This window comes from Mus caroli, unplaced genomic scaffold (genome assembly GCF_978045245.1).
Source record: "Mus caroli unplaced genomic scaffold, Mus_caroli_1 scaffold_12, whole genome shotgun sequence".
Taxonomy (NCBI): Eukaryota; Metazoa; Chordata; class Mammalia; order Rodentia; family Muridae; genus Mus; species Mus caroli.
Genome location: NW_028227267.1, coordinates 21,766,081 through 21,785,702, shown reverse-complemented (window position 1 = coordinate 21,785,702; position 19,622 = coordinate 21,766,081).

Below are 19,622 nucleotides of genomic sequence, written 5' to 3'. Positions count from 1 at the left end.
TCAATCCATTTTTACCTAACATGTTCTTACCAATGACTAGACCATGCCTACTAAGGCATAATTCTGTGGGTTTCAGAACCTCTGCCCTCCATACACCAGATCCGGCTGTGCCTTAACTCAAGCCCTGGCTGAGCCTGTGATCGTTATTAAGTCCCCCAGAATAGCCTGGCTCAGGCTGCATCCTTGTGTACTTACAGTGTAAGCCAGTCCACACCCCATTCTCTATACAGTCAACAAAAGCAATGTTTCTAAACAGATGCTCAGTTACATATCCTTGTCCAATGTGACTACAGTGACACACAGAGATTCTCGTACTCCTCCATAGTAACTGAAGCACTCTGTCCAGAGTCTTGACTATTGAGGGACAGAGCCCAGACATTTGCAATATTTAAAATGCTAGGGAATGCTACTTGAAGCCATATTGGAGAACTGCTAATCCATGGCCCTGTAAGATCTCAGCTCTGTGCTCTGCCCAGCATCCTAAAGCCGCCTTGTACCACTCTGCTCCATCCCTGGCTGATCCTGCTGCTCAGCAATCCTCTGGGCCTCGATGATGCTGGGTCTGATCCTTGCTCAGGCCCTTTACACCTTCTCTTCCTTCTGTGACCCTGATGGTCACAATAGCTGTCCCATCCTATCTATTTGAGCTCCACTTAAACACCCCCTCATCAGAGACACCCTAGAAGACATGCAGCCTATAATCTGGCTTTATATTTCCTTTACATTAGTCTCGGGAAGAGTTTTCAGCTCTCCTGCTGCTTTGAAGATTTTTGCCAATATCATGACCTTACCTCCTGCTCATAGAACACTACATATAATAAAAATGAAACTGCTCCCAACTGTGGCAGACCTAGTCTGTGATGCATCCTGAGGCCTGACTCTGCCATACTGATGCTATTGAAACTATCTTTCTTAACTCCTGTGGTCCGCAAGTTAAACCAAAGCGGATTTAGCTATTGTCTCCATTTTACAGACAGGGCAATGGAGGCTCTAGAGAATAAAATGTTCTGAGTTTACACGGCTGGAATTTGAAGCCAGGTAACTGGCCAGCATTATAATAGCACACTGTAGGTCAATATTATGGAGCATTATATGCAATGCAAGGCAGTAGAACACAAACTAAGTGTGCTGAAGTTTTTAAATGCACTTAGGAAAATGTAATATGATAGTAAAGGAATTTAGTTATCTATGACTTACAAAGCCCTACCCAGTCCTACTTCATGCCCTACCCCTCCTCCGACCTCATCCCATTTTCCTTTCCTTGCACGTGGGCAGAGCAGAATGCCCTCTCTTCTCCTCAGATATGCAGGGCAGTCTTCAGTCAGGACATTTGCAGTTGTCATTCTTTGTCCAAGGCACCATTTCACCCCGAGATACCTCTATGCTTCATTCCTTTCTGTCTTACTATCATAGGTGGCCTTCCCTGCCCTCCTTTAATAAAAGCAATTTTACCTTCCCCACTTGATTTTTTTTTCCCCATGATAGTTACTAGGGCATCCCTCTCCCAAGGAGAATGCAGGTATAGTAAAGAAATCAGGAATCCAGTCTGTATTTCACTGCTGCATTCTGAGTTCAGAGAAGAATGTTGAAATCGGAGCTGACTCTCAATCAAACTTTAAGGAAGTTAGCAAGCAGGGAGGTGGAAAGGGTGTGTCCCTATGGTATGAACTGTGGAACAGTATTGCCACAGTTGCAGAGAGTAGGGGACTGAGTGTAGGTGCCAACTATGAGAAGTTGGATGCTGCAGACAACAGGTGTAAGGCTGGGAGATACGATAATAACTACCAGGCTGAGTCATACAGGCAGTAATGGACAAAGTCAGAAATCTGAAGCCAGAAGAATAGATCCAAGAGCTTGCGTTGCATCTACATTACTACCAGGTAAGCTCTTGCCATGTTACTCTTTAACAAGCCAAATGTTGCCAAAACTCAGGCCAGCACACTTAGACTCTACTGTGCTGTCTAGCCTACTCGTTTCAGAACCAAGCATCCATATACTGTTTTCACAGAGACTTCTGTGTTGCCACTCCACAATGCATCAACACCACCCACAGGAGCCTCAGAAACAGTAGGATTACTGTATTTTGCATAAATTTTCTCATACTCACTTTGCCAGATACTCAGATGCCCTACATCTGAGAGAACAATGTGTCCACCATGCTGAGGTCACCTGCGATCTAATCAGTGACAGCAGAAGTGGGAATCCAGACCCCACCAGTCTATACTGAAGATATCCTCAGCATGACTGGTCTTATTTCCCCAAAGCAGAACCAGACACAGTTAATTCATTGTTACATCGCTAAACCTTGAAAATCATTATAATCAGTAAATCAATTCTTTCCCGTCTTTGATACTGGGAGAACTTCCTCTGTTCTATTCTCCGGTGTGAGATCTTTTCCACCCAGTATTAAACATTCAATGATATACTAATTGCACCATAGTACTCAATAGAGTAGTAAAGCAACATGCTAATTGACCACACGAATTCTAAATCTCAATATTTACAATTTACAGATTTATATACCATGATTCTGTAGAATGATGCCAACATTCAATACCATTAATCTATTAGTCTTTGTTGTAATTGATAAGAGTGCATAAAGTGGGTGTGTTACAAGCATACATTGTGCACAGGGTCCAGTAGAGTATGTCTGGTGTGCTATGCTAACATCTAACATTGTTTCTGTTCTAACAGGAATACTATAATGCCCCACTGTAATATACTTCCCACAGTGCCAAGGTAAATAGCTAAGTGTAATATATTTTATTTTTATAATTTTAGAAACAGCAATGATAAGATAAATTGCTCCTTCTAAAATGGTTAGATGCAGTTATATTAGACGGAGAAATGCTACAATTATATCAACTAGTAAATAAAACATAACTTTTCCCCTCAACTTATCAAAGTCACACTAAATCATTCATCCATGCTTCTAGAATGATGCTCATCCTTATTAGCATTATATTTAGCTTAGCATTGCTGTGCTACATTATGTCACCCTTAACATGCAATTGAGAATCGAAGGAATGCATTCTATATTCAAGGTTAGATTTCTTGTTTTGAGTGTGAGTATGTATGTGTACGTGCATGTGTGTGCATATATATATACACACACACACATATATATATATATATATAAAATCTTTTCTGTCTCTGCTATAGTAAGGTTGGAAAACAAGTAGTTTTTAGGAAGGATTCTTAATTCTTTGGGGATCAAATTCCCCTTAGAAAAATCTTGTGACAGCAATAGCTTACCAAAAACAGAGATACCACAATTTCAGAGTTTGTAAGAACATTGGAGCAACCTTCTACAAATACACATTTCAAAGCCCCAGCTTTGAATGGAAGCTGCCCCAGGGTTTAGTCACAGGGTCTAGAGTATAAGTGTTTGGTGGGAAGGAGGAGGAAGGGCATGGCAGATGTGAGGTAAGCAGAGGGAGACGAGGAAGACAAACAATTACAAAGTTGAGGTAATTCATTACACTAGGTAATTCATTACAATATATTACAATATTTGCTATCTTTTACTTCTGATGAACTGTTGAGTCCTTTAAAATGTGTGTTTTCATTTCTTCATCATTTATCTGAGTTTGACATACAATTTCAGCCATGCCATATTTTCTAGATTCCTTCAGTGATGGATGAATGGGTCAGATGAATGTGTATATCTGAGCGGGTTGGATAAAATAGCATTCTCAGAAATCAAGGGACTGCTTCCCACACAGATAGGTATTTTCTCAAGACCACACAAAAGGCCCTCACAGGTGCTGACTAGTCTGTGGTCAGAAATTCTCAGACCCTGTTCAACAAGATGAGTTTCCTTGGTCATTACGCCCCAGTGTAATCATGTGTGAACATCTGAATCAATGTGTGAATGTGCTTGTATCAGAGTTGACATCAAAGTGCTCATAATTTAGTGACCGTTGCTGGAACCGATGACAATGATGATACAGAGGCATGTCAGTCACTATCTGTGATAAATGCCTGAGAAAAATAACTTAAAAGAGGGGAGGCGTATCTCAGCTCATGGTTTCAGAAATGTCAACCCTCTTAGTCCTGTTGCTCTGGGCTTGAGGTATTGTAGAACACCACGGTGAAGGGACAGATGAAGGTAGACTGGTCATCTCAAGGCACCAGAAAGCAGAATTAGAATTGACCTCCTAATACTACCAACAAGGCCACTGAATTACAAGTCCATTGGTGAATGATCCACAGATGAAGCCAGAACCCTCATGCTCCAATTACCTCTTAGCCATTGAATCTGCCAGCTGGAGGTCAAGCCTCCAGCATAAGAGGCCCAGGGCGCACTTCACATACATACTACAACAGGGACACCGTGACTGGGCAGATAGGCGTGAGGAATTCAGTACTCCACACTCATTCTGATTTCTAAAAGGATGAGACTCATGTGGGATAAGCAAACGATCTGAGGTCTCAGGCTGATCCTACACAGCTTGAATCAAGGACCTCCATCTGAACAGGTCTATCTCAGGAAATTGTCCCCCTGTATCCTTTTCTCCTGCTGAGCTAGGATCATTCCCATGTCCAATAAGAAGTGTATCAATCATCCTACTCATCCTGTACATAATCAACAACCAAAAGAGTACTGTATCCTTCAAATGCCAAATGGAGTTCCAGATCTCCTGGAGCTGTCCAACTACTAGTTTCTTGCTCAGCAGATACATACTTTCCAGGAGCCCCTTCCTCACTTGGGAAGCTCCTCACTGGGCACTTGAGTAGGACACAAAATTATTTAGGATAGGGCTAGCTGGAGGGAGTCCTGCTAATACTCAAGAAATTTCCAATGAGAAAATGCTTCCAGGGCAGAAAGTCAGGGGCACGCACTAACTAATGTACTAACTCCTTTCTGTTTTCCATATAACCAAGAAAACTACTTATTCATCTGCTCCAGACATAAAGAACTTGGTTCTCATGGATGAGCTAATTCCTCTCTGTCTCTTTCTCTGTCTCTGTCTGCCTGCCTGTCTCCCCTTATTTGAATTTATTATCAACTACAAAGCTCTTTTACATTCACAGTTCCCTAATTCCACCTCTACGGACAGCAGGTGTATAACCTGGAGCTGGTGGTATTCCACAAGTAAAAGAAAATTAGACCTACTGCACATGTCTCAAGTCAGCAAATGCCATGTGCCTGAGGCACAGTCATGTAAGCTCATTAGCACAAAAGGTAGACATGACTCCCGTTGTCCCTCTTGCCACTGTGACTACAATGAATACATCTCTTCTTTTTCTGCTCTTCGTCAAATGATCCCAACAAACACTGTTCCTCTTACTAATGTCTCTGAACCCATACAAATGGATGCCCTAGGTACTCCCAATGTAGTCTTTACTAGCAAGATGGCATATGGTCATTTTCTTCTCAAATCTTACATCTTCTAAATAACTTGTTGGTCCTTTATGTCTAGCTATAGACTCTTTGGCAAGAGCAAGCCCATAGAGGTTTGCCTTCCAACTCAACTTCTAGTAGACTGTAATCTTACTAAAAGTAAAACACTAGGAGGTTCATCCCTTCCTACTGGCTCAGGGTAAACTGGCCCTGCCCATCTTTCCTGTCTATAGAAGAGAAGGAGCGTTCTGGATATAGCTACTTAGGTACGATGGTTTGGATTGCTAGTGAATTTCAGTGTTCACACCCATGCTAAGAAGTGATCTGGAAGAGGTAAGCTGGCATTAGTCTCCCCTATGGATGCTCAGCAAAGTGTCAGCTGGATAAGGAAACAATCAGGCAGCTGCCTGCTGGCATCCCATGGTAGGACACATCTACCATTAAAATCATACACATTCCCTTTAAATCTTCAGTCCTGTCTACCCAATAACGAGCCTGTAGTTCTGGTTAAATATGGTGTTCTTCATATTCCCAAGCAGCTAAGCAGGTTGGAGGAACACATCACCAGTTCAACAATCACACATTGAATCCAGGGCAGCATGATTTAAACAGGCATTGCTCTCACAACATGGCAACTTCACCACACTCCCCATCTCTAAACACCTTTACCACATGCAAAGAAACGTGTCAAACAGGGATGCTGCCATTGCATCCTACCAAATCTAATTCTCCCTGTCCCTACTTTGTCTGTCAACATGAAATATCACTGTCCTATCAGAGGCAACCCTACAGGTGCCTATTTTCAATCTTTTCATAGCTGCTTATGGTTAGGCTCCTGGGCATTCACCTGCCTCCCTTGGAACAGTAGTCCCCGCTTTCCTATAAGATCATTCTCAGTAGGGATAGTGCCTGCTACACAATATCCTTATTTTCAATCTTCAGGATGTATGAAAAAGCCAGGCCAGATAACACACATATATAATGCAGTTGCTGCATAACCTGTCTGGTCAAAACAGTGGACTCCAAGTCCAGGGAAAACTATCACTGAAAAGGAGGTGAGCCCATAGGGTGAGGCATCTGATGCTGACCCCTCTGACCCCCTCATGCACCTGTCATAGTACCCATGGTATAGACATACATATACACAAATACCATACACACAAACACACAAACAACAAACACAACATACACACACAACCCTATCACACTCATGCACCTACATGCTGCACACATATTCATACTATAATATGCACACACACACACACACACACCTATTAGAAACATACACCTACATGCTGCACACATGTCATACTATACACTACACATACACACAAACTGATTACACACATAGACCTACATGTTACATATATATTTATACTATACATTACATACCTACACACACAGGACCCTCGCCCTTGAAGCCCATCTTCTCCTATCATTCCCCACTTCTGTTCTTCTCAGTTACTTGTCAGCTCTCATGTCTCCCTGTCTCTCATGTCTGGTAACATTCTTTCCCCAGCATATGCCAGGGTGGGTTGACTCTGGGGATGACTCCAGCTCTGGGGATGACTCTGGGAGGCATTTGGAGCCTTGGGAGCCAAGCCTATCACCTGTGTTCTCCCCCTTTCTCACTAATCTTCTTGGCTAAGAGTTCTCAATCCCGTTCCTTCACTTGCCTGTCCTGGTTCTCCATCTCCCCTCTCTCCTCCCTACCAGCTTTCCCTTTTCCTCACCCACGGGCTGTTCTTCCTCCATGTGCCCACCACATATGTTCAGTATATCCCAGTGTCCACCACATATGTCCAGTATATCCCAGTGCCTACCACATATGTTCAGTATATCCCACTGCCCACCACATATGTCCAGTATATCCCAGTGCCCACCACTTTAGTCCATTATATCCCAATGCCCACTACATATGTCCAGTATATCCCAGTGCCTACCACATATGTCCAGTATATTCTAGTGCCCAACACATATACCCCACATATCAGTATTTGGTACTCAGACCCTTCCAGTCCCGTTTGTTTTCCCTTCCTAGGACTTCCCTTTCTAAGCCCCAGTCTCAATCACCTACATGCTGATGCTTACCCTTAGTGGACTCTATGAACTGTCCCCACACAGATCCAGATATTTTCTTACCTACCCTGTTGGATGTAGTCAGGCATCTCAATTGTAACATGACCCAGTCTTATCTGTGTATTTTCTTCTGTGATCTTGTTTCGTCATCTTTCCTTAGCTCAGTAAAGAACCTTGCCAGCCCCAGCAGTAGCCCTGAGCAGCCAAATGCAAATGCTTCTCCACTGCCTTATGCTTCTTCTCCTGCTCACCCTACAGCAAGCTCCCAGAACATTTGTCTGTTATCTCCTCAAAACACATTCAGAGTTTGGTTGGGTTTTTCTTGTTGTTGTTGTTGGTGGTGGTGTATTATTTCTATTGTTGTTGTTGTTGTTATTGTTTTGTGTTTCCTGCTATAGTAGAAAAGCATTTCATCCCCATGTAAGCCTTTGTACGAGCTGTGAAAACACTTCACCAAACAACCAAGAAAACCCACTCGGGGATTCTTTGCTGATTCTCACTGCCACCTGTGTCCCTGAATCCAACTTAGAACAAGATGGATCACCCTGTGTCACCTGCTGGAGATGCATCAAAGTGTGAAACCAGCTCACCCCAACATGTAAAATCCATACTACAGACCAATGAATAGATGCCTGGGAAGATAGAGAAACATATGCCGACGATACGTTAGTGAGTCTAAGTGGTGATTCATGGGGTTCCATGAAAATTATCTTACTTCTTTGTGTGTTTGAACATTTTCATAGTAAAATTCCAATACTAAAGACTTGAAAGTAAATATTGCTTTTCTCCTTAAGGAAACAAAAGCTAGAATCTTTTCCTGAACTCTCAAAATGCACAGCTCCCCCCCCCACCTTCCTACTCATCTCCTGCCTTTCTGCATCCCTCCTTTTCTCCTACACAAAGCCATTGCATCCTTCCACACACCAGCTTGCCCCTACCTGAAGGCCTTGGTGATGCTGGCTGTCCCTCTGCCTGGAATTATCTTTACCTGGCACTTGTTTGCTGTGTGGGTGTCAGTCTCTAAGTGATTGTGCAAGGTCAACCTTTTGGGACCACCACAGCTAAGTGACTTCCTATTGCCTGCTCCTGCCTCAGCCCCCCAGAGTCCCAACCATCGTTTTGTCTTCACCAAGGAGACCAGCTCTGTCAGGGTTGGAGTCTGGTTTGCCTTATTCATTCCCAGGTCGCAACTCGTGTTCCATGACTGTGACTGACTGTCACAAGCACCACCACTAGGAAATGAGTCACGAGAAGATTGTTACCCACAGACTCCATCTCCCTGCTTGTACAGCAAGGATGATACACATTGCATGGTTCCATTGTCTCAAAACTTCCAAATAGTTCATTTTCATAGTTTCCATTTATTGTGCTGATTTTACATTAGGCATCATGCCAACAAAGAGTTTGCCCTCAATGGGCCCCAATGAGCTTAGTCCTATTTACAGTTTACTGAGGGATGTGGAGTTCCAGTGTGGGACCTTGGAGCCCTCACTTGGGCCACACAGCAGCAGAGACTGGCTTGCTGCCTCTTCTACTCTGTATGACCCTCTGCCCTCCACTAGCTCAAAGAAGGACACAGGCTACACATGCACACTATCACCTCCAACCCCTGGCTGCACTACAGTACGTGAGCTTCCCTGATGGCTCTCAACTATTTTTTCCCTCCTGTATCCGGTTTTAGTGCATCTTTTCAATCCCCACAATTGTGACAAAGCACAGAACTGCCCTCAGCATCTCCCCTCTGTCAACAAAGTCATATTAGAAGCAGAACAGCTTTGATAATGTTCAGAATAAGGTGGGTGCACGTGGAAGGACAGATCTGTGTTCAGATAAAGTAAGTGCAAACTTCCCAGGCCTGGAAGGAACAGCAAGAGCCCAAACCACAGCCCTGCTGGCACAGGCCTGGAATCCCAACTACTCAAGAGACTGAGATTGCAGGTTCCAAGCCTACCTGGACTAGGGGGAGAGGTAAAGCCTAGCCTGTTAAGGTTGATGTTCTATCTCATTAGGAAAAAATGGAAAATGACAACAAAAATAGGGTCATGTCTAGGAATGCAGCTCAGTGGTAAAGTGTTTGGCTAGTACCCATAAGCCCTGCATTCAATCTCTAGTACTGGAGAGGGGAGGACTGATATGGAGCATCCTTGGTTATGTGTTTGTCATGTACTTAAATGTCACCAGAACTGCTCACTGCCACGATGGCTGCTGTATTGATGGTAGTGGTGGTGGTGGTGGTGATGGTGGTGTGTGTGTGTGTGTGTGTGTGTGATCCTTCAAATCCCACTGGCTCACTTATTTCCTCCTCTGGCTTCCCAAGAACTCTGGCCTTCTCTTCCTGCTGTCTTCACCTCCCTAGCCATATGGGACAACAGGTGGCATTGTGACCTGGCCATTCTGTAGAGTGGACCCTGATGGGAGAAAGAACCTCACATATGGACTGGACCTTCCAAAGCCCTTTTTGGCAATCACCCAGTTCCACCCTGCTTTATCGGCTCTGTCTCACACCCACCAATTCCCCCTCTTTGTCCTTCTCCATCTTTTGCAAACCTTCCCTGTTGGGGCACCCTATCCTCTGTGGCAGGTACAGAGTATAATCATTCTTTGTGATTTAGTGATAAAATGCCGGGGCCAGAAAGCAGGAGTGAGTGGGTTGGGGAGCAGGGCAGGGGGGAGGGTATAGGGAGCTTTGGGGATAGCATTTGAAATGTAAATGAAGAAAATATTTAATGATAAAAAAAAGAAAGAAAGAAATTGAGCCCTGACTCTTGATTTTAATTAGAGGTAGTTTAGGATCAATTCTTTAAACCTATATGAAATACTGGTTGTGTCAGGGGTATTTATTGACCCAAGTCAAAAATTTATGTCTAAAGGAACTTGACGTGAACGACCTCTTTTGGCTCATTGTTTCAAATGTTTGTCTGTGGCCCTGTGCCACTGATTCTGGGCTAGTAGTTAGCTCTAAATATTGTGAAGATGGGAGTATGTGGAGAAGGAGGATAGACAGGAAACAGAGAAGGCACTGGAGATCAAGCATTACTCTTAAAGAGGTGCTTCCAGGGGCCTACTTCCTCCAGCTGGGACCCATCTGCCAAAATTTCTACAACTTCACAAGAGATATTGCCTTCACCAAGGGGCCTAGTGCTCCACACATGAGTCTGTACATAGTCATACTATATTTGGAGTCAAAGTCTAACAGTGAGTGATCTCCTTACACGACAATCATAGGGAGTGAGATCAAAGGGGTCAAAGATCACCAGAATGCTAAGCACACAGGAAGCTCTCATGGATATCACCCACTATTCAGCGCTACAATGTAGAGTCTGCACAATAGGAATATTTGTTCTCAAACATCTTAGGTAATTCCATTGCTCTCATCCAAATATCCTGGGGATCTCTGTGCCCAGCAAGGGGTATACTGAGACACCAGCTGGCCTGTTGTTTGGTTCATCTTGCTTTCCTGGGCCCATTGTATGGCTAGCTTATAGCTTCCTATCCCTGCCACCCACACATTGGAGTGCCATGCCAGCTGAGAGATGCTCTGCAGAACCCTAAGCTACTTTTTTCAAAAGCTCAATAAACGTTTCCAACCACTCAATTGGCATTTGAAGTGAAGTCAGGCCCTGGCCCATGGATGCATATGAAACCCATTTTGGTGAAAGCATGTGGCAAGAGAGCTGACAAACACCTCAGAATATGCCTAATGAATTGCAGTTTGGAGCTGTTTTGGTTTCACAGGGAGTGAAATTATATTCAGATCCCATGATAGGGTGTCAGGGGTATATAGGTGTCACAATTTTTCAGAGGACTGGGCCTTTAGAAGAAAATTTCCACCAGTGGTCAAGACTACTCTTGTTTGTAAACTCTAAAGATGCTGGGGTTAGAAATCGTTTGAGATGAGTCTTTTCCAGTAACAAGTAACCCAACACTTGGGACTCTTATGCAATTGTGACTCAATCAGTCCTTCAGAATGCCCCAAACACGATGGGAATTAAAGCACAGATTTCTAAAATATTTGAAATTGCATCTTCAAAATGAATTGAACTCATTTGCTAGCTGGTCACTAGTTCCTTATTGGAGCTGATGATTTTGCTAGAAATATTCACTTGGGAAAAACAGAGGAGGAACTCTATAGCTTTAATTGTGTGTGTGTGTGTGTGTGTGTGTGTGTGTGTGTGTGTGTGTGTGTACCAGGCCACAGTCCATGTAAAGGACAATTTTCAGGAATTGGTTCTCTCCTTCTATCATGTGGGAATTGAATTTAGTTCATCTGACTTAGCATCAACAAACAACATTATCCACTATCTAGGTAGAACTACTGTTCTATCTAGAACTATTTTACACTTGTCAACATCCCAGACAAATGGAGTCCTGTGCTACACATAGCCTTATGCTTGGTAACTTTCACTTAGCACAGTGTCTCCAAGCTTCATCATGATGGAGCTTTTATTAACCCCCTTTTCCTTTTCATTGCTGAATAAATATAGTCCATCTCACTTCACCACCGACCTCAGCTCACAGACCTCTGAACCATTGTCACATTTTGGCTATTAAAATTAGGATGCTAGGAACACCCAGAGACATAGTTTACTTTTCAGGCAGGTATCTGGACCTAACATTGCCAAGTTATATAGTGACATATTATTTAACGTTTTCAGAAACTAGGACCAACATGTTTTCAAAGGTGGTGGCATTGTATCACATTTGTGCTAATGTCATCTGAGGATCTCGGGGTGTGTCTCAATGCTTTTGATTTGTCCTTTTTCCTCTAAGTATCCTGCTGAGGAAGGTAGTGGTTAAAGTCCTATTTCACTGTGCCTTTGTTTTGCAGGTCCCTGATAGCAAATGACAAGGACCACCTTTCACGTGTGCACTGATCATTTGTGTTCTCCCTTTCAAGAGATTTCTGTTCAGATTCTTTGTCCATTATTTCTGTCACTTACCACGGTCAGGTTATAGCAATGTTCATACATGGCTTGTGATATATAAATACACCTACCTCTCATTCTTTGGGAGATTTTAATTTTAATTTCCTGAGAGAGAGAACAGGAGAGAACATGAAGTTGGGTGAGTAGGAAGTATTTGGGAGGAGTGGCAGAGGAGAAAACAGGATCAAAATATAGTGTATGAAAAAATTAGTGAAATTTTTCTAAAAAGGAATAAAGACCAGAATGCAACTCAACCATGAAGATCCAAATTCTAATTTCCAACATCCACCTAAAATCTCAGGGTGTGCCATATACATTTCTACCTCCATGCTGTGGAGAGCAGACACAGCAGTATTGCTGGGGCTTGCTGGCCACTAACCAAGCTCTGCATTCAATGACAGACCCTGTCTCAAGGGAATGAGGCAAAGAGCAATTGAGCAGGATACCTGATACTCTCTTCTAACCTATGAGGCCTTGTTTATATATGCAGAGGTGTGAACACACAACTTACATGCATCTCATACACAGACATCTTACATGCACCCAACACACACACACCCCTCACATATATCACACATGCACCCAACACACACACACTTCACATATGCCATTCATGCACACAACTCACATGTATTACACACACATATAACTCACATACACCATATACACACACAACTCACATGTGCCACACACACACTCATACACATAGTGAACACACACTCACACATACACACATAATAAAATATAATATACACATAATAAAATAAAACACAGAGCAACCTCTTTCTGCTTTCTCCCTAAAGTTTCTGGCAACTATGTGCTTTTTAAAGGCTACTTTCCTATTTGTCTATGAAGGTTTCTAAGACCTTCAGTCCCAGAGTGGGTAACCAACCTCCCATTTCCAGATCGGCCTCTGTGTAATCCTTTCTCTGTATTCAACTGACACACAACAGCAAAAGTGAACTCCCATGCTCCAGCCTTTGAATTGCCTTCAACCTAGGAAACCATTTACTTCTGCCTCAGTCCATGACTTTGAAATTGTGTCATCCTGTTAAGTGGACTACAGAAGCCTCGTTCATGCCTACATCAATCCTCACAAACCTTCCAGCTGCCTTATCAACACTTTCCCTCCATTTGGACCCTCCTGGATATAAGCACAACAAAGAACATCCTTCTGCAGTATTCTGGAAAACTGTAGCAATGCAGGTCCTTATCTCTCATTTAACTTCCTACATTTTAGTGTAAAACAGAAGATGACAATAGTTCTTACCCCTGTGGAGTTGTGCAGGGATTTAGGGACTTATCTAAAAAGTCTTACAACAAAGTCTCATGTAAAGATGAGAACTGCAGGTTGAATCCCGAGAATCCGTGTAAAATTTATGGGACTTGGGTTGTAATCCCAATGTTCCTATGTTGAGGTAGGAGGTAGAGACAGTAGAATCCCTGCCAACTTTTGGGCCTGGGGATGACAAATAACAAGACCCCTTTCCTCAAAAACAAAGTGGAAGGCTAGGATTGGCAGGCAAGCTTATGTTCTGACCACCACACAGTGGCTGTAGATAGACATAGATATATAGATATAGATATAGATATAGATATAGATATAGATATAGATATAGATATAGATATAGATATAGATATAGATATAGATATAGATATAGAGTTTCTTTCCAGGAGCACTGTAGCACTTCACTCTGCCACTCTTCCTCCCCCAGGTTGGAAGGCTAAGCACTTTCTAGGCACTGCCAACCTTTGTTCTCAAAACTGTCATGGAAGGGGCATCAGATTGGTATGCCCAGTTTCTTTGCTGAGCTAAATGAGAGGGTAAGTCTACTGTGTAACATCACACAATTAGACAGTGGGAGAAACCTGGACATGTCCCAAGTCCTTTGGACACCAAGTCCTAATCTCTTGGCTCTGTCTCTGGAAGTTTCTGAAGAGGTGTTCACAGACAGACATTCTCAAAGTCATCTGGGAAGGAATTTCAAGGACTCATTTTGTGTTTATAATTCCTAAACAGAATACATCTTCCATCTGGGATGTCTTCATGTTGTTGTCCAAACATCTGACAATTCCTAGGACTGGGACATTTTAAACATAGTTCCTGGAAGTTCGTGCTCAGCAAAAATGATTCTCCCTGAGGGTGTGTTCCATGCTAGCGGGACTAAGCCTGATTCATCCATTTAATTGAAATACTGGGGTCCTAACCACAACTTTCTTCCTTTCCGAGATAACCCTTCATGAGCCATGAGGGACCAGTAGAAACACAACACAAGGGGGCAGGAGAGATGACTCAATACTTAAAAGCTCTTACTGCCCTTTTAGAAGACCTGGGTTCAACTCCTCGTACATGGTGTCTCACAACTTCCAGTAACTCCAGTTCTAGAGGATATGATATTTTCCTCTAATCTGTGCTGGCACAAAACACAAAACACACTTATGCATATAAGAAAATAAATATTTTTAAAGGAAAGAAAACAAGGAGAAGAGCCCCTTTCTCTAAGAAGTCACTAGGCATGTGACACTAGTGGCAGACGGTTGCCATGTTGATCTGCAAGGCAGCACATCCCTCGCTTGGGCGCAGCAGGACTTCATTACCCACAGATAATTGGTACTGGAAAAATGCTGTTTCACATGAATCTGTCAGAGAGAGGGACTACATTTTCAAAAGAATCTGCAAAACCCCAGATATTTGGGGCTTTAACTTGGAAAACAAAGCTGGTGATTATGAAGACGGGCTTATTTTATTTACTATTTAACAAAATACAGGAATTAAAACTTTTGCCGCTTGTAAAATAGACAACACGAATTGGGTGTGTTTTGGTTGTGACAAATTATGTAATGGCTACATTCAGTTTGCCTTATACTTTGGTAGCTGTCAAAGTATCCCCCTCTCTTTCTCTAAGAATGTTTCACCATTCCACAATGGCTCAAGTAATCTCAGTACTTCAAGTCATTCTCCTTCAAAGCTTCAATGGCATCTTCAGTCTGGTTAGTTCTCTCATTTGTTTTAACCCTGACTGATTGATTTTTGTCAACTTCTGTTTCAAGGAATCAAAAATACACCAAGAAAGCAATTTCCTGCTTCTTTCCCAGAGGCTAAGAAAACTTGGAAATCTCTTGACAGAAAGTTTTATCTCAGTTCATGATCCACACCAGGGGAATCCAACATTGGGTTCTTACTGGTACCCCAAAGTAAGAGATCCTATGTTCTTGGAACAAAAGAATGGCAAAGCTAGCCAGCATACAGGGAGATCAGGAATCCATGGTTCCCACTGCTGAGACCTCAGAAACCCATAAAAACAGTTGTTTTATGGGAAAACTTAGCAGAGCACTGCCCAAATCCATTTTAAAGGCTTGAAATGCTTTGACATGTGGCAATCATTATGTGTTCTCCACTGCCTATCTTGCACAAGCCTTTCTTCTTCCCTCCCCCAAGGAAAACATTTCAGAGGTCTGCATTGGCCATATTTTATAGGAAGTACTTCACAGAAAGACTGGCTCAGCAGCCCTCTCAAGACCCAAATACTGGACATAAGTATGCTGTCTTGGGATGGACACCTGAATGGGATGCTATTTAAGATTAGAAAGCGAAAATAACAACTCTCTGAGGTATGCTTTAGAGAAACCTTAGGTGACTTGAATAATCTAGATGGTGAAGCCAATTGCATTGTCCTTTTTGGACAGGAGGCCATGTGAGCTTCAGGCCCCAGGTAGGAAGTATAGGGGTTTCCTAAAGGTTGAGTAATGGAGGTCAAGATGAACTCTCTCGGATGTCCTTGTGGCTCCTTTTGTTTCAAAGACATGCCATATTCCTCGGTACCAGCATGCTCAGTACCAGCATGCTCCTGTTCAGGTACCTCTGAAATTTTGGAGACAGGTGGACTCTCCACCACTCCCTTCCATGTCCTGACCACGGGAGCAGATGGTAGAACATAACCACAGCACATTCTTGGAAAACTCCTCTCCAATGTAGCTTTGATGTGGTTCCTCTCAGAAAAAATATCCAAAATGTCCCAAGGAAATAAAAACTAGTTGAATCCAACTGTGTGAGAAGGTGGAACCCAGATTCACTCCACAACAGAGAGCGTAGCATGTTCTACACATTCCTTCTTGATCTTGGCCCAAGCCAGGATAGGCGAGACCCACAAGAAACATATGATGGCCTACTTTAGAATTTGCCATCTGTCAGTAAAATCCATTCTCTGTACCAAAATCCCTGGAAGGAAATTTGTGCAGACATTTGTTTTCCAAAAACATTAAGGGCTTCTATTAAAAGAACAAACTCAACGTCTTCCATTCTCTGCTAGTGGAAGTGTAAATTTCCACACTTTCTGGATGCCACAATAGCTCTCGTCTGAAATGCATACTTTTGGACTCAACAATTCTTATTCTTGCAGGATTTCCAAGCATGTCTAACTGGAAGATGGGGGAGACTCATCTCCTGTCAAATTTGGACTTCCACAAGCAAAATAAATTAAATGCCAAACATAAAACAAACAAAAACCAACACTGAATTATAACACTACTTATTGAAAAGCTCTTATAGAGATGGCAAAAGAGGCCATGACATCTTCCACACTGCAAAATGGATAACGAACCTCCTTAGAGAGACATGTCACACTCCACCTAGGTGACACACACACATGGATATGTCTAAAGAAAAAGCCTGTATTCTCTCTTTGTGGTAATTGTGTGGTGTGTGTGCATGCATGAATGTATGCAGAGGACAGTGTCAGTTACTGTTCCACAGGTGCCATCTACCTGGTGTTTGAAGGCAGAGTCTCTTCAGGCAGGAATGCTAATGAACCCCAAGAATCTACTGTCTCCATACTTCTGCCAAGCCTGGCATTTTGTTTTGTTTGTTTTGTTTTGGTTTGGTTTGGTTTTCTTCGTGTAGGTGCTGGGAACTAAAGTCAGGGTCTCGAGCTTGTGTGACAAGTACTTGGCTGACTAACCTGTCTCCTCAGTCGTGCTTTCTTTCTTTAAGAAAGAAGTTGACTTCTCTTTCTTCTGATTGTTTCTTTTATGTGTTTTCCTAAATAAACAAATAAACAAATAAATAAAAAATGACAAAAAACAAGTTGTTAAAATCTGAGTGCAGGATGGAATAGAAGATTCCCATGCTCACACAAGCAGAATATCACCTACAGCTTTTTAAGGCACATTAAGGACCAAGGGACACAATACTATGAATAGTTGTGAAAAATTAACAATGAATTCCAAGTTTCTTAAGCAAGAACTGTTTGAATAAATTATGCTGAATCCTTATAACTAACGTTACTCAGGGTCTTTTTTTTTTTTAATTGTGTTTTCAAGTGATTTTCATTACTTGGGAAATGTAATGGTATATTAAATAGAAAAATAAAAGCTAAATTAAATCCAAATAAACATTGTATTTTCCAATTATGAATAACTATTTGCATCTGCGTAGGAAGAAAAAAAGAGGCGTGATTATTTTTAGATGCTGGGATTATAAACACATTTAGTCATATTCATTTCTTTCAGTACTTGGTTCTAGTTTTCCAAACTTTATAACTTTTTCCCTGATTTTCACGAAAGACCTTCAGCATACACTCTAGATGCTGGAAGCCTTACCAGAGACAACTGGACATGGTCTGTGCCCTTCTGAGTCAAAGTTTACTTTAATACAATGAAGGATTGAGAGTAGTCATATACACCTGTGTTTATCTTTTTAGTGTTTACCTTTTTAGTCAGCATCCAATCATCCCTCTAATAAAACAGCATTCTAATTTCTCATTGAGAAACCACTTCCTCCTCATTGCCAGCTGTGTTGGCTTTTTCTCCCCCCTCCCCCCCCAGGGGATGGTGGTCACTCTGACTCTAAGCTCCAGCTGCATCTGTGATGACCCTAGTGTTTGTGCCTTCCCCAAACCCTTAAGTTGAGCTTGAACCCCTAGCAGTGGTATCTTTAGGAAGGATGGGATGGAGACCTGGGAGCCTGGCCACCGTTTGAGGACAGAGAAGAAAGACACATATCCTCTGTATCACAGAGTGCAATAACCTCATAGCTGATCCGCTAAAGCTTGAACGTAGACGTCCCAACTTCTAGAAACTGTATGGAATAAGTGACTATTGTTTAAAGGCATCTTAGTGTGGTATATTTAATCACTATAGCCCTAGGAGAGGAAACAAGAGGACCAAGTCCCTGGATTGCTTCAATGTCTCCTACACACAGTATCACTATTAGCCAGCTTATACTGGGTATGTGACCACATCTGACACACTAGAGAATGATTTCCAAGATGTGCCAGGCTAATGCTAAGGGACAAGGCCTGGTCCTCTGCACTTAGCACTGTAAGGACAAAAGGTCAAGAATTTTTGTAGCTACACAGGGACTCCCTAGCATGGCTGGGAGGGCCACCGGGGCTAATAACAACATAAAGGAAGTGAGATTCTGTGTAATGACATTCTTTGGCACCTGGATTAAGCCTTGCTTGAAGCTATGCTTTGGACTTTTCCATTACCTGAGCCAATAAATTCCCTTTCTTTTTAAATCCAATTTGAGAGCTTTCTGTTGATTGTAGCCTAAGGAAATCTAACTGATAGGTCTATGCAAAGCCAACTGCTAGTTGCAGTGATCGGTTCTGTTTCAGGAACAGGGAAGCCAGGTTCCAGTCTTCAGCAGTAGCCATTTGTTAGGGTAAGCCCTTTCCCTGTCTGACTCAGCATCCTCAAGTGAAGTGTCTGAACCAACTGGATTATAAACTTGAAGGCTGTTTAGTTCTGTTTTGTCCTTTCTTTCCAGACAGGGTCTCATGTGGCCCTAACTGACCTCCAACTTACTATGTAGCTAAGGATGACCTTGAACCCCTGATCGTCTTGCTGTACCTCCCAGTTGCTAGGACTAGAGGCATGTACTACCACATCTGGTTTCATGAGAGGCTGGGATCAGACCCAGGGCCTCCTGCATGTTAGGCAAGAATTGAACCAACTAATAGAACACTTACTTCTCTCTGATTCCTGTCAACTTAAACTGTTGAATTGATCCCCATCCGCAGTATTATAGAATTCAAGGCCCAAGATCTAAAAGCACACGTGCTAGCTGATTTTTTTCTAAACCTAAAGGCCCAAATCCTTGATTGTGCTTGTCTTGCTTTCTGGTTAAGAGAAGCCAACTCATAAATATTGTCAAAATCTCTCTCCTTATGATATTTTAAAATTCACAGTTATCAAAAGGCCCACCCCTAATTCTCATTTATACAGTTATCACAAAATAATAGTTATTTTCCTTTGTGGAAGAAATCCTT